Source organism: Acipenser ruthenus, chromosome 1 (genome assembly GCF_902713425.1).
Source record: "Acipenser ruthenus chromosome 1, fAciRut3.2 maternal haplotype, whole genome shotgun sequence".
NCBI lineage: Eukaryota > Metazoa > Chordata > Actinopteri > Acipenseriformes > Acipenseridae > Acipenser > Acipenser ruthenus.
The window spans coordinates 65,485,528-65,500,077 of record NC_081189.1 but is presented as its reverse complement, the minus strand read 5'-3'; positions in this window follow the sequence as shown (position 1 = coordinate 65,500,077).

Genomic DNA, 14,550 nt, shown 5'->3' with positions numbered 1-14,550 from the left:
ATTTTCCTGAGTGATGACTGCCAAGACTGGTACAATATTCAATGTAGTGTTGTCCTTGGCAGCCCTTAGCAAGAAACCTATTTTTCAGGTTAAAATTCCCAGTTATTCCGCCTTGATAACTTTAATATCATGTTATTCAGTACATCATGCCAGTTATAAAACGAAGGCTTAATAAAAATGGAAACATACTTTTGAAAATGACTTGAATTACTGTAGATCACAAAAACAACACACACAAAAATCACAGTTCCTTTCGCGGAATTCTTTAAACTTTTCTATTTTATATTTTAATCTGACAAAAAGCTAAAAAAAAAAAAAAAGTCAAAGTTGTACAATATTAGCTGGTTTCACAGACCCTGATTAGCACTAATATTGGACTACCTAATGTTAATTTAGGTAAAGTAGTCCACGATTACTGCTAATCAAAGTCTGTGAAACCAGCCCTATATGTTATGATGTAAAAGCCCTATAAATGACGTAGTTTAACAAGACACTGCAAAAAAGTGTTAGTGTAAAATAATAATTCTAGTAATTAGATCAGCATATAGATTTTTTGTTGTAACTAATTAAAACCAATTATCATCCCATCAGAGCCTTTGGTAAGTAAATTTAGGAGAGAGTGTAATGAAAACTAGTGAAATGAGCTCAGAAGTGTGCCTGCAATGCATTATAAAACATTAGGTAGTAATTTTGTATACTGTGATTATTTTCACTTCAGGGAATCTAAATCAACATTGTTTTGGTACTTGAATAAATAGAACTTGAACCTTAGGCTGCATTCACACTGGGTCCGTTTCAAACTGACTCTATTTCATGTTGTTGGAAACAATGTGTCAGTTTTCTTGCTGTTCACACTTACCTGCGAGCAAAGAGACCAAGTTTGTTTGGATAATAAATAATAATTTTTATATAGCACCTTTCATAGTGGACCACCACCACAAAGTGCTTTACAAGATACAAGACTAGGGTGTGTAAACTATGCATCAGCTGCAGAGTCACTTACAACAACATTTCACCCGAAAGACGGAGCACAAGGAGGTTAAGTGACTTGCTCAGCATCACACAATGAGTCAGCGGCTGAGCTGGGATTTGAAACGGGGACCTCCTGATTATAAGCCCATTTCTTTAACCACTGGTTCACACAGCCTCCTATAATGTTAGCCAAAGTTTGTTTTCTTGGTCCTTTTCCAACTTTTTTCAGGCCCAAGTTCGTTTGTGTTCACAATGTAGTTTGCACGTGAACTTGGTTCATTTATATAGTCTGTGAACCAGACGTTTACAATGTCCTGCAAGGCATCTTGAAAGATGATAGACATACTGTATTGCTCTGGTTTTTAATAACATCTTTCAGATTCTTACATATTGCTGTGGGAGAAAGCACTGGGGGAACACTAATTTAATTAATACATTTGTTGAATGCTTACAGTCTGAGCTTTGTCCAGTTCAGCTTGGATTTTGGTGTCTAACCAAATTTCTGTCTGAGCTTCAGTTTCTCGCACTGTCCATGTAGTTTAGGGTTACCAGATTTCCAGAGTGAAAAACTGCTTGGACGCTTTTTTATTTATTCAACTTACTGACGCCATAGCAACTCTGAAGCCGTTAAAATAACAGTATATAATAACACAATCAGATTTTTTTTTTAAATTAACATCAGATCTGTTTATTGCAGATAATAACAACTTTTGTTTTCTTTCTATTGTGATCTAATCAAAACATGTTAAATGTACAAAAAGACAGATTCGGAAAAAAAATCTACTATTACTGTTTAAACATGTGATATACCCATAATCAGAATTATGGGTATATTATGCTAACACAACCTAATAAATTGTTAACTGTTAACTTGCTAAGCACACCGATACAGTTTGGTACTAGCAAAACTGGGACGATTTAACTATATTACTATTTCCGACCGGGAAAATAAAATGATGGCTGAAAACTGGGACAATCCCAATTTTCCAGGGATGTCTGGTAAACCTAATATAGTTCCCTGAGACATTTAGTTTTTTGCTTAACTTGTTTCCTCAGAATATGTACTAAACTATGCACAAAATGTTTACTTCTATAGTTTGTATAGTTTGTTTCCCAACTGCTGCAGTTGTTCACATTGAGGTTTAGCAAGCGAACCAGATTCGGTTTGTTTGCCAAATGGACTTTGTTGTTCACACTTCACACCAAATGTACCAAACTGTACCGAGTGTGGACCAAACCCTCCCAGGGGTATCAAACTCCAGTCCTTGAGGGCCGCAGGGTCTTCTGGTTTTCATTCCAACTTAAGCTCTCAATTAACATAATTGATCTAATTATTTGTTCATTGGGACATATTTCATATTTTTCAAGGTCTTTTACAGTTGATTTAAAAAATGCACTTGATTCAAGGTACACTGTCTATGAAACATTTTGAGACCTGGAGAGAAGTGTTACATTTGTCCAATTAATCAAGTCAATAGACCAATTAAGTAATTGAGAGCTCGGGTGGAATGAAAACCAGAAGACACTGCGGCCCTCCAGGAACTGCACAGACTCAGTGTGAACACAGCCTTATCATACTGTGGTAAACCACAAGTTTGTTAAATTGCATTGTATTATGTGGTTTGAAAATATAAATAGATTATTCAGCAGTACAGAATCCAGCTCTAACATATGAAGCATATATTCTTTATAATTAGCAACAACCATTAAAATGTGTTGAGCTCCAAAAAACTAGATAAAGCAATAGCTTTATCTACAGTAACTGAGCCATTTCTCACTATTATTCATGAATAGTATTTAGAGATGAGGAACACAAACTGATAATAAAATATTCCTGATTTCAGACCACCCAGTGCTCACATAGCATTCCTGATCTGTGATGCAAGTAGCCTAGAATCATACTGGTTTCCAAAAATATATATTATTACTTGTAACAGTAAACCTAGACAATGTCAAGGAAAGTTTAAATGCTTGGCCACAGTCAGAAAGTAATTGTTTTGTAGTGAGAATATAAGGAAAAGTACCATGTCCCTGAGTCTTCCATTATTAACTGAAATCTTAACGTAGTTTATAAAACTGAAGGGTGCTTTACCTGTATATTTGTGGCCAGTAAAGAAATACAGAACACTGGGACTTTTCTTATAATAAACTCTGTTTAATACTTCTGTGTGTGGCCTTTTTTTAAAAAATGAAACTCCATTTTGTAGATTTTTTTTTATGTAACGGTCCTGTTACAATAACCTGTAGCATTGGTGCTTGGCTCTAGGCTCTAGCATTAAGCATACACCTCAACATGTTGAAGTCTCACCAGCACATACAGTACATTACAGAGGGTATGGTCCTCTGATGACATAAATATTTGTAAAATTTGTATAAAAATCATTCATGGATGCTATAGATTATTCTGAGGCATCCCAGAACAACCACAAGTACATATTTACAAAAAAAAAATATTCTCTATGTTTTGATTCTAGGTGTAATTTATTTTCACATTGCTGCTAAGCGTGACAATTCTCAAGCAAACACTACATATTAAAAAAGATCTCAACAGTTCCTGGATTCCTTATCTATGTAACATTTCTACTATCGGTCCCCAACCTATAGGTAGGAGTTGGTTAGAACCATAAGGGACAGTATACATGTCTTGAATTGCTGTTATCGTCTGAGGCATAAAAAACATTCTGATTGTACTGCAACATGTTGAGTGACTTTAATACATCACATGCATTATTGACTATTAAACTATTAATCATGACTACCCCCTATATTTTTAGAGCAGTTGGCCTTATATACTATAACTAGTGTTGTGGACCTACTGTAGTGTTCTAAATGTTGTTGCCCAGGTAAAATCTTGCCTTGGATGCAGAATTGTATCGTATATGACTTGACTTGACGCGAGTCCCTGCAAGAAAAAGTCTCCACTCGACTCGTCATAGTCTTTATATTAAAATAAATTTCACGATCAGTTTTGTTTTCAATAACTGCTGCCTTCCTCTGATGCGTACAAGCCCTGCATCTTTATGTGTGAGAGGAACATGTGACAACATAGAGACAGAGAGAAGAGCGTCAGCAGCATGGCAGGTAAATCAAGAGTGCCTGCAGTCGGTAACTATGGAGTAGACTGGGAGAGAAATAAGCAGTCTGCATCCTGCCAGCACTGAGAAATAACTGAAATCGTTTTTGGTCTTTTTTTAATTATCTCTTACCAAGTATCAATAAGAAATTATTTATTTGGTGACTCAATCAATATATTTTTATTTAAGTAAGCTTAAAACTTAAATGCGGTAGAAAAATAGGGTTTTGTTGTCTGGTTTAATGTATATTGATCTAAAGTTATACTATATTTTAATAAAAAATGTTTTAGAAAACAAAAAAGAACTGGCAAAAAAGCCATATTTTGCTAAAATTGTTAACTGTTTTTAAATCCAAACTACCATTACCACTACCACTGCACAAGAAATGAACTTACAAATAACCTTCTGGAGCTTTAATAATTTAATATTTTGTTTACATTCCTGTAGCCTTCTACAACCTCTGGCAGCACACGATACAGATGATCAATGAAGCTGTTGCACAGTCATCTTTGTTTTCCAGAATTCCTGAATTGAGTTAATCAGCTCTAAACATGTTTGATTAATTTAATACATTAGGATTTGCATGCTGGATAGATGTTTTAGAGTTAGTTTGGTTAAAAACGTTTTGCCTTTTTAAAGAATGCATTCATAAAAATGAAAATGGGCAGATCAGACCATAGCAGCACGATTCTGTGAATAGCACAATCAACATTGCCAGACGAAAGGAGGCTGAGGATGGAACTGCATTGTACCCTTTCAATTCGAAGACAACCACCAACCAGTACATTTGGGATATGCCTGCCATAGGTAGGCATTGACTGAGCATTTTATGTCAGAGCTGCCGATAGGCCCCTCCGTGGAGTGACGTCCTCGGTCCCGCCTGCCGAGGGAATAAGTAGTCGCTCCACAGAGCTCATTTCCTCTTTGGCCTCTCACCTATGGTAAGGTACGCTTCTGCGTCACTAACCTGAGTGGTTTTTGAAAGAGCTCCTCTGAGTCAAATGCAGTTCCCTTGCATACGTGCTAAGAGCTGGCTTGCCGCTCTCGTGGAATCAGCGACTCCATTTTGAGTGTCTTCTTTCTTTCTTCTTCACAGCCTACTTCGCCTTGCATCGCAGGCCGTCTTTTTTTACGGCTGTCTGTCGTATGAGAGTGACTGCCTGTGCAGTATTGGTCTGTGCGTGTGTTGTCTTTAAACCTCCACCCTTCCTCCACCAGGGCTCGGCTTGTCGTCCCCGCCATTGAGTGACTCTGTCAGCTGTCATTCACACAGCTCAGGCTAAATAAATAAATTGTGTGCTGTTGTTCTGCGTCCACCTGTGTGTTGACCCTCTCACACAACCCTGCTTTGCCTGTGTCTGTGCTTGAGTTTTTGCTGCGCTGCAAAAAAATAAAGAAACAACAACAGTCAGTCAGCCGTGTGTTCCTCCCCCGGGGCTGTGTTCTAGCCTGCCACGCTGTGATCTAGCCTGCCCCTCACCGGCTGCCTTGGCCCACCCACCTCGGTGCGTCAGGCCTTCAAAAAAAAAAGGTGCGTTCTCCCTTCTCCTTTTTTCTCTTTACTAACTGAGCTCTCATCCGCACTCAGTGCACACGGTGCTCGGTGCACAAAGTGCTTCGGTGCCTGGGCGCGCATAGCACCTCAGTGCTTGGTGCGCATGGTGTCGCGGTGCACATAGCGCCTTGGTGCTCGGTGCACACGGTGCACTCGACGCATGGTGCCTCGGTGCACGTGGTGTACTCCAGTGCCTTGCGCAAGTTTCATGCTTGCATGTCCTGCAGGGCGAACATGCCCCAGGAGGATGGGCATACATTGTGTGTGAGGTGCTTGAATGTCCAGCACACCACTTCAGCCCTAGGGGTTGAGATGTTTTGTGAAATCTGTGCGGCTTTTCAGCCCCGGGTGCTTCGCAAAAGGCTTGACAGGGCCATGGGGACGGAATGTATGTCCCCTGTGACTGAGCCGTCAGAGGCCCTAGGGGCCCCGGTTCCCTCCCTCCTCCAATGGTCCCAGAGCCCCTCGCAGGGTATCCCCTGTCCACAGGCTCAGCCGCCACTCTCTCGCAGCCGCTCCCCATTTCCACAGATGGTGCAGCTGGTCAAGCACTTGAGGCAGGCGAGGGACATATGGCCCAGGTCCTGGAGTTGTTGGCGCAGCAGCAGAATGCTGCTGCTCCGGCCGCGGCTCCGCCAGTGCCCCTCCCAATACCAGTCACTGTCTCCCCCAGGGGAGTTCAGAGTGAGCTAGAATCACCTGCATGGATGGCAGAGAAGGAGGACATGCTCCCCCACCTAGATGGAGGAAGGAGAGGAGCCTGCTCTCTCTACCGAGGCAGAGCCCAGCTCGCGCTCCATGTCGGCCCTGATGGGATGCACTGCAAACTTCTTGCAGGTCCCTTGGTCGACAGCGGCTGAGCCATGCCGGTCTGTGTTCAGGATGCAGACTGCGGCTCCCCACCCTCAGCCCTTCCCAGCATTCCGGGATTTTATGGAGGAGGTACGCTCCTCCTGGGCTCGTCCGGCCTCAGCAGCAAGTATGCTGAAGCAAGTGGCCCCGCTCGCTTCCTTGGAAGGCGCGGAGAAGCTGGGCCTGGCAGGCTTTCCCCCAGTTGACTCCACCATTGCAGCCTTGGTCAAGGCTGCACCGGTGGGGGGCATACCCTGTGTGCCTGAACCTGCAATGCAGGCCACCTGAAGTGGGTGTACACAACAGAAGCACAGGTGACTTACCTAGCAAATACGGCGAGTATTCTGACTGCCTATATGGATGGCATACTACGGGAAGCCCCGCTCCCTGAGCCGGTGGCTTCCAAGTTACCCCTCCTTTCAGGCACACTGCTGCAGATCTCCAGCCTTCAAGAACAAGCCCTAGGCCGGAGCCTGGCAAGCCTGGTGGTGGCCCGCTGTTGGATGTTCCAATGTCCCCAGGGCATACCTTTGGGCCAGCGGTAGAGGAGATCCTGCAGCGCTCCTATCGAGAACGCGAGGCATCTTGGGAAGTCGCCGTGCTACTCCCTGTACTCTGGCCTGGGGCAGGTTGAGCCACTGGCAATCTCCCCAGGCACGCATGATAACTCGGATGGCGCCTGTCCCCACGGCTCCACTGGGTGACCTGAGGCATCGCCTGCAGGCCACCATGGCAGCAGGCAACCGGACCCTCCCACAAGGGAAAAGGGAACGCAGAGTGCACCCATGCGTGCACCCATGCAGCAGCGCTCCAGAAGGCAGTTCCAGGGCTGTCGCCCTAGGCAACCACCTCAGCATGTTCCACCCCAACCTCAGCAGCCCCAGCAGGGGCCCTGAAGGCTTGCTGCCTCAGGCCCACCCATTCACACAACATCAGCTGCAATACTGGCGCAATTTCACCTCGGACTCCTGGGTGCTCACCACCGTACACACCGGTTACACACCGGTCCTCCTCCCATTTGGCCCTCAAGCAAGATGTAGAGAAATTACTTCTCAAACAAGCCATCCGTCTCATAGAACGCACCTCTCAAGAAGAGAGGTTCTACTCAAGATACTTTCTGGTGCCATAAAAGGATGGCGGCCTTCATCCCATCAACGGCTTCTTGAGGGAGAGGGGGTTCCAGAAGGTCACACATCGCCACATCTTCCAATCTGTCCGGCCAGGAGATTGGTTTTCAACAGTGGACTTGAAGGACGCGTATTTTCATGTTCCTATCCATCCAGCGCACAGGAAATATCTCCACTTCGCCTTTCAGGGGAGCGTATTCGAGTTTTCCATGCTGAGTTCCCAGTTGCAGGAAGGAGCAATGGCCCACATGGTGACAGTGACAAACCATCTAGTGAGACTAGGTCTCACTCTCAACGAAGCCAACAGTCAATTAATACCGGTGCAGAATACGGTCTTCTTGGATCTCCAGCTGTATTCCCTCACCATGCGAGCCTACCTGTTGGACAACAGAGTAGCGGCTATTCAGAACTGTCTGGCCCGGTTTCAACAGGGTCCACAGTACAACTGGTGTTGTGTCAAAAACTATTGGGTCTGATGGTCCACAGCTTCATCAGCTATCCAACTGGGGTTACTGCACATGCACCCCATCCAAGCGTGACTCAATGTGCCTTAATGTTGCAGGTGATGAACACAAAGGACATGAGGGATCCTCTCCTACCCAGAGTTTTAGGTTCTGTGGTGATGGGAGAACATCATATGTTGTCCTGATGAGGAAACTGATCCTGCTCTGTTCCACTGACCACAGGTCTTGCCAGCCAATCTTGTGTTGTTCCACACTCTCCCATTTCATCCCTTCTCCCTGCTTGGCCTGGGAAATGGCCTTTATACACCTCATCCTCTCCTCCTGCTTTTGCTCCTCGTTGACTACCAGCTTCCTCCATTGAGCTGGGGCTGCCTTGTGCCATGTAGGAGGAGCTGAACTGAGACCAAGACCCCCTCTTCCATGCTGAACTTGCCCCATGATATCACCAATTCGAAGGGCAGCCTCATCCTCCACAGCTTTCTTTGCCGCCCACTTTCTTCCAGTTTTCAACACAGGTGCTGCCTCCCTTACGCATTTGTCGCTTGACTCTACTAATGTCATTTCCAGTCTGACCTTGGTGCACTTAAACTCCTCGGTTAGAGCAGAGACTGGTAGCAGCAGTATTCCTTTACCATAAAGTCCCACTCTGCTGAGGCAGCGTGGAACTCCCAACCATTTCCTGACGTATGAACTGATTAAAGCTTCCAGCTTCTCTACTGTTGTCAAAGAAACCTTGTACACAGTCAGTGGCCACAGCAACCTCAGCAGTAAACCAAACTGAAAGGATCAGAGTTTTAGTTTGCCTGGTAAAGTGCTGCTGTCTGTGCTCTTCAACCCTTCCACTGCTTGTTGTCTAACTTCTCCCACACAAACTGTGTCCTTTAGATCCCCGTTGTACCATCTCCCAAGACTCTTCACTGGAGTCTCAGACACTGTTGGTATTGCCTCACCATTAATGAAGAACATTTTATCTACTACTTTACCTTTGATTATAGAGATGCTCCTTGATTTAGTGGGCTTGTATTGCATTTGTGCCCATTCAATGTTATTGGTTAATTTGCCCAATAACCGATTAGTGCAGGCTACTGTTGTAGTCATGGTTGTCATGTCATCCATGTATGCTCGAATTGGTGGTAGTCACATTCCAGAAGCCAAGCGCTCTCCTCCTACTACCCATTTTGATGCCCTAATGATTACTTCCATTGCCATGGTAAAAGCCAGTGGAGAAATGGTGCATCCTGCCATTATTCCAACCTCTAGGCATTGCCATGTAGTGCTGAATTCTGAAGTTGAAAAACTAAATTGCAAATCTCCAAAGTAGGCTTTCACTAAATTTGTTATTGTCATCGGTACACTGAAAAAATCAAATGCTGCCAAAGAAGTTCATGTGGCACTGATCCACATGCATTAGCCAAATCCAGGAATGTCAAATGGAGCTCCTTCCTCTCCTTTTTAGCTGATTGAATTTGTTGCCAGATCACATTGATGTGTTCTAAGCATCCTGGGAAACCTGGAATGCCCGCTTTTTGTATTGAAGTGTCAATGAAGCAGTTCTTTAATAGGTAAGTTGACAATCTCTGAGCAATAATGCTGAAGAAAATCTTGCCTTCTATGTTTAATAGGGAAATAGGACAAAACTGACTGATGCTTGTAGAATCTTTTTCTTTAGGTATAAAGACTCCACCTGCTCGGCGCCATGCTCTTGGTACAACCTGTTTTTCCCATGCCACTTTCATCAATTTCCACAGGATTCGTAGAACTCCTGAAGCACTCTTGTACACTGTACGGAACTCATTAGGCCCTGGAGATGATGAAGCCCTTGCTTTTTTCACAGCTTGCTCTACTTCTTTCCACTTAGGTGCACAGTCCTCCATTTGGTATTCTCGTGGATTGATAGGTGGGATGTCTGAAGGAATTGACATAGGCTCCTGACTTTTTGAACCTGTATGTGTTTCCTCCAAATATCTCTCCAGCTCAACCTTAGATGCTTTCTAGAACCTTAGTGTGCCATTCTTCCCACTGGTGAATAACTTCTTTACAAATTTGATTATACAAATAACTTCTTTACAAATTTTGGGTCTTTATAAAAGTTAGTTCTCGCACGCTTATTCTTTTTGTAGCGTTTCCGTAGGCACTCAGCTCTGCGCAATGTTGCAAGCTTATCTTTTATGACCCTTTGTAAGAGATTGAGTCCCTCCTTCTGACTTTGTTCTGCTCTTCTCCATTGCTTCCTCAGCTGTCTCCTTTCTCTAACTAAGCGTTCAATCTCCTGCTGCCACCTAGACTTTCCAGGAATAGTTTGTACTTTTTCCTTCCTTTTTTCAACTCCAAACCTCTCGCTTCCATATGCGTAGATGATGTCCCCAAATTTATCCAGCTTCTTTTCAACTGTTCCACTTTACCTTTCCAATGCAAAGCAGAGATCTGTGTTTACTGTGTCCCATGCAGTTTTCTCACAAGCTCTTGGCCATTTAACTCCAGGCTTATGTCCGTTGAGGTTCTGTTCTCTCTTATGCTGGTTTGTCTGGTCGGGTTCACAAGGATCATTAGGTTCATCACTAACTGTGTCCATGCAAGTCCTCCTCACGTCTATGACAGGGGTGCTGATATCCTGCGAACTGTGGTTTGCTTCCTGTCGCGAGTTTTCATTCGACTGACATGACTGACTTGGTAAGAAGAACTGATCAATGCGAGGCCCTTGTCCCTTCTCCCTCAAGCATTTCATTCTCCCTTGATGAATCTTCAAACCCCTGACTGTTGTCGCCTGGGAGTAATACACAGCCGTCAAGTGGTGACGACAGACGCATCCAAGCTGGGTCTGGGCAGGCAGAGGAGTTAGCGGGTCCTGGACAGGCATCTGGACACCCCTGCACATAAATACGCTGGAGCTCTGAGCAGTGCACCTTGCTCTCCAGCATTTCCTTCCTGTGCTCCAGAACAGACATGTCCTTGTTTGCACCGACAACATAGTAGTGGCATACATGAACCACCAGGGTAGCTTCGGTCCATGGGGTTACAACGCATAGCCTTTCGGCTGTTGATCTGGGCACAGAAGCATTCACTATCCCTCCAGGCTGTTCACCTCCCCGGAGTGGTGAACTGGACGGCGGACCTCCTCTCGAGGGAGGGTTCTCACCCATCAGAATGTCAACTCCACCCTCAGGTGGTGGTGCGCATTTGGGATCGCTTCGGGGAAGCCCAAGTCTATCTCTTTGCTTCGGCAGAGACGACTCATTACCCCCTGTGGATCTACCTCCACCATTGCGGAGGTCCACTAGGCATTGAAGGCTGTCTCTAAGGCCCCGTTTGAGCCTATACATTCCATAGAGCTGATATATCTCTCTATGAAGACAGCCTTTTTATTGGCCATCACCTCTGCTAAGCGAGTCAGTGAGCTACAGGCTCTGTCTGTGCACAGTTCCTGTATGCGCGTCTGGGATAATGGAAACAGGCTATCGTTGCACACAAACCCTGCATTCCTACCTAAGGTGATTACAGCTTTCCACTTGAACCGATCAGTGGAACTAGAGGCCTTCCATCCCCCTCCTTTTGATTCGGAGAAGGATAGGAAACTGAATTCCCTCTGCCCAGCCTTGTGGGCATTGAGAGGTTATGTGGATAGAATGAAAGCGCTGTGTCAATCTGACCAGCTCTTCGTTTGCTATGGTGAAAGGACCCTGGGTCAAGCCCTCTCGAAGCAGCGACTGTCCCACTGGATTGTGGACACAGTATCGACTGCGTATAATAATGCCACCTGGGAGGGTGGCTGCACACTCTACCAGAGGTGTGGCTACGTCATGGGCCCTCTTTCGAGGTGCCTCATTGACTGACATTCACCAGGTTCTACCTACTTGTGGTAGATCCCTATATGTCTTCATTAGGCACAAGGGTCCTTGAGGTTGTACGTGCACACCACCAACACTAGTTGGCGGTAGCGAGGCGTCCCTCGTATACTGTCCGCTTACGCTCCCTCGTGACGGCTTTGGTATACTTTTCCCAAAAGTATTGGTTGGTAGTCATCTTTGAATTGAAAGGGAACGTTAGGCTACTTACCGTAACCCTGGTTCCCTGAAAGAGAAGACGACCATCAAACCTTGCAAGGTCGCATCACTCGCATTCGCGGGTTCGATGCAAAAGAGGAAGTGAGCTTCCCTCGGCAGGCGGGACCGAGGACATCACTCCACGGAGAGGCCTATCGGCAGCTGTGACATAAAATGCTCAGTGAATACCTACCTATGGCAGACATCCCAAAAGTATTGGTTGGTGGTCGTCTTCTCTTACAGGGAACCAGGGTTTCGGTAGGTAACCTAACATTTTCAATTAATTGACCTAACATTTTCAATTAATTAATTTCAGTGGTCTGTGGATTTTGTCATAGTGGGTGAACAGATAAATTATTACACTGGTAAAAAAAAAAAAAGAAAATGTGTTTGTTTGCACTGCTGGGGTATTTACGATGTGTTTATGAAACAGCAGCTACAATACCAGTCTTTTACGTTTGTAGGGTTATTAAAAATGTAATTGACCTCTTAGTATTACTGTACATTCGTGCATTTTAACTACATTGATTATTTTATTTAGACAAACAACTGGGATGTTAATGTACTAAGTCTATGGTTAAAATGTTTATGGTGTGAACAACCCTTTTTTTAGCTGAAAATAACGATAATTACTTATTTTGTAACACGCATTATTATACTAAACCTTTCAAGATACATTTCTTTCTGCAATATTAAGCAAATTAGGCTGGAGCATATATGTGCAAGTATGCAATGGTTTTGAAACTCTGATTTCGCCTCAGTTGCATTACTTGGACTGTTTTCCTTTGTAACTGCTATGTTAAGGCCTAGAAGCAAGATCTCTATATTAATATCAAATTAAATTCCACCAAATTTCCTTTAAAAAAAACTATCAGGGAGTTTCACTGTTGATAAAAAGTGAAAAGCACTCAGTAAAATTGTAAATATATGGTTAAATGCATTCTTTTGTTTTGTGTACATTATTGTACATCAAACCCAATTGAGCATAAGTAAAAGGGCCTCTGTCTCGTCAATAACAAAACCTGCTTATAAATAGGCCAAGCCATCGTGAATTATGTGTGACCACATTATTGTGCATCTCAATTTTGTATTTTTAATTGAAATGTTCTTTTCTTTTTACTTGCAGATTGTTAATCTCCTGTCAAAACTAATGACTCGACTAAACTTTGTGACTCTACTTGACTCGACTCAAGTCTTTACCCCCTGTGACTCGACTCAACTTGTCCCAATTTTTGTGACTCGATTACAACACTGCTTGGATGTAGAAAACAACACTTTTCTTGTTGCCAAAGTCCACATCCTCCTTTTCTTGCTCTTAGATTAATTCTACATTACTACCTAATGGTTTCCTTTCCCACAGTTTAAACAAATACCAAGCCCTCAGCAGTTATGCTTGTTCTGGCTGATAGCTAAATTAATCTGATAACAATATAGATAATGTGCATTTGAAAGGCAGTTAAATGAACCACATAAGGCTTCTGTTTATAATGGTCTGCTTTTAAATGCCCCTTTCATTATAATGTTGATTTATACCTAGTTTATGGTACATATACTTATAATGTTTAATTTATATATATATATATATATATATATATATATATATATATATATATATATATATATATATATATATTATACAGTGCGTCTGATTTTCTGCATTTTTGCATATTTTTGACACTGAATGTTATCAGATCTTCAACCAAAACCGAATATTAGATAAAAGGGACCCAGAGTGAACAAGTAACACAAAAATTTGATACATATTTCATTTAATTATTAAAGAAAGTTATGCAACACCCAATGCCCCCGTGTGAAAAATTGCCCCCCTACTTAATAACTGGTTACGCCACCTTTAGCAGCAATAACTGCAACCAAACGCTTCCTGTAGTTATTGATTAGTCTCTCACAGCACCATGGAAGAATTTTGGCCCATTCCTCCATGCAGAACTGCTTCAACTCAGTGACATTTGTGGGTTTTCGAGCACTGCTCGTTTCAGGTCCTGTCACAACATCTCAACAGGGTTTAGGTCTGGACTTTGACTAGGCCATTCCAAAACTTTCAATTTCTTGTTCTTCAACCATTCTGATGTAGACTTGCTTGTGTGTTTCGGACCATTGTCTTGCTGCATGACCCAGTTGCGCTTCAGCTTCAGCTCACGGACGGATGGCCTGACATTCTCCTGTAGAATTCTCTGATACAGAGCAGAATTCATGGTTCCTTCAATGATGGCAAGGCGTCCAGGTCCTGATGCAACAAAGCATCCCCAAACCACTACCACCACCATGCTTGACCGTTGGGTTGGTGTGAGGTTCTTACTGTGGAATGCAGTGTTTGGTTTTTGACAGACATAACGGGGCCCATGTCGGCCAAAAAGTTCCACTTTTGACTCATCTGTCCATAGAAAATTGTTCCAGAACTCTTGAGGATCATCCAGGTGCTTTTTGGCAAACTTCAGATGAGCATTC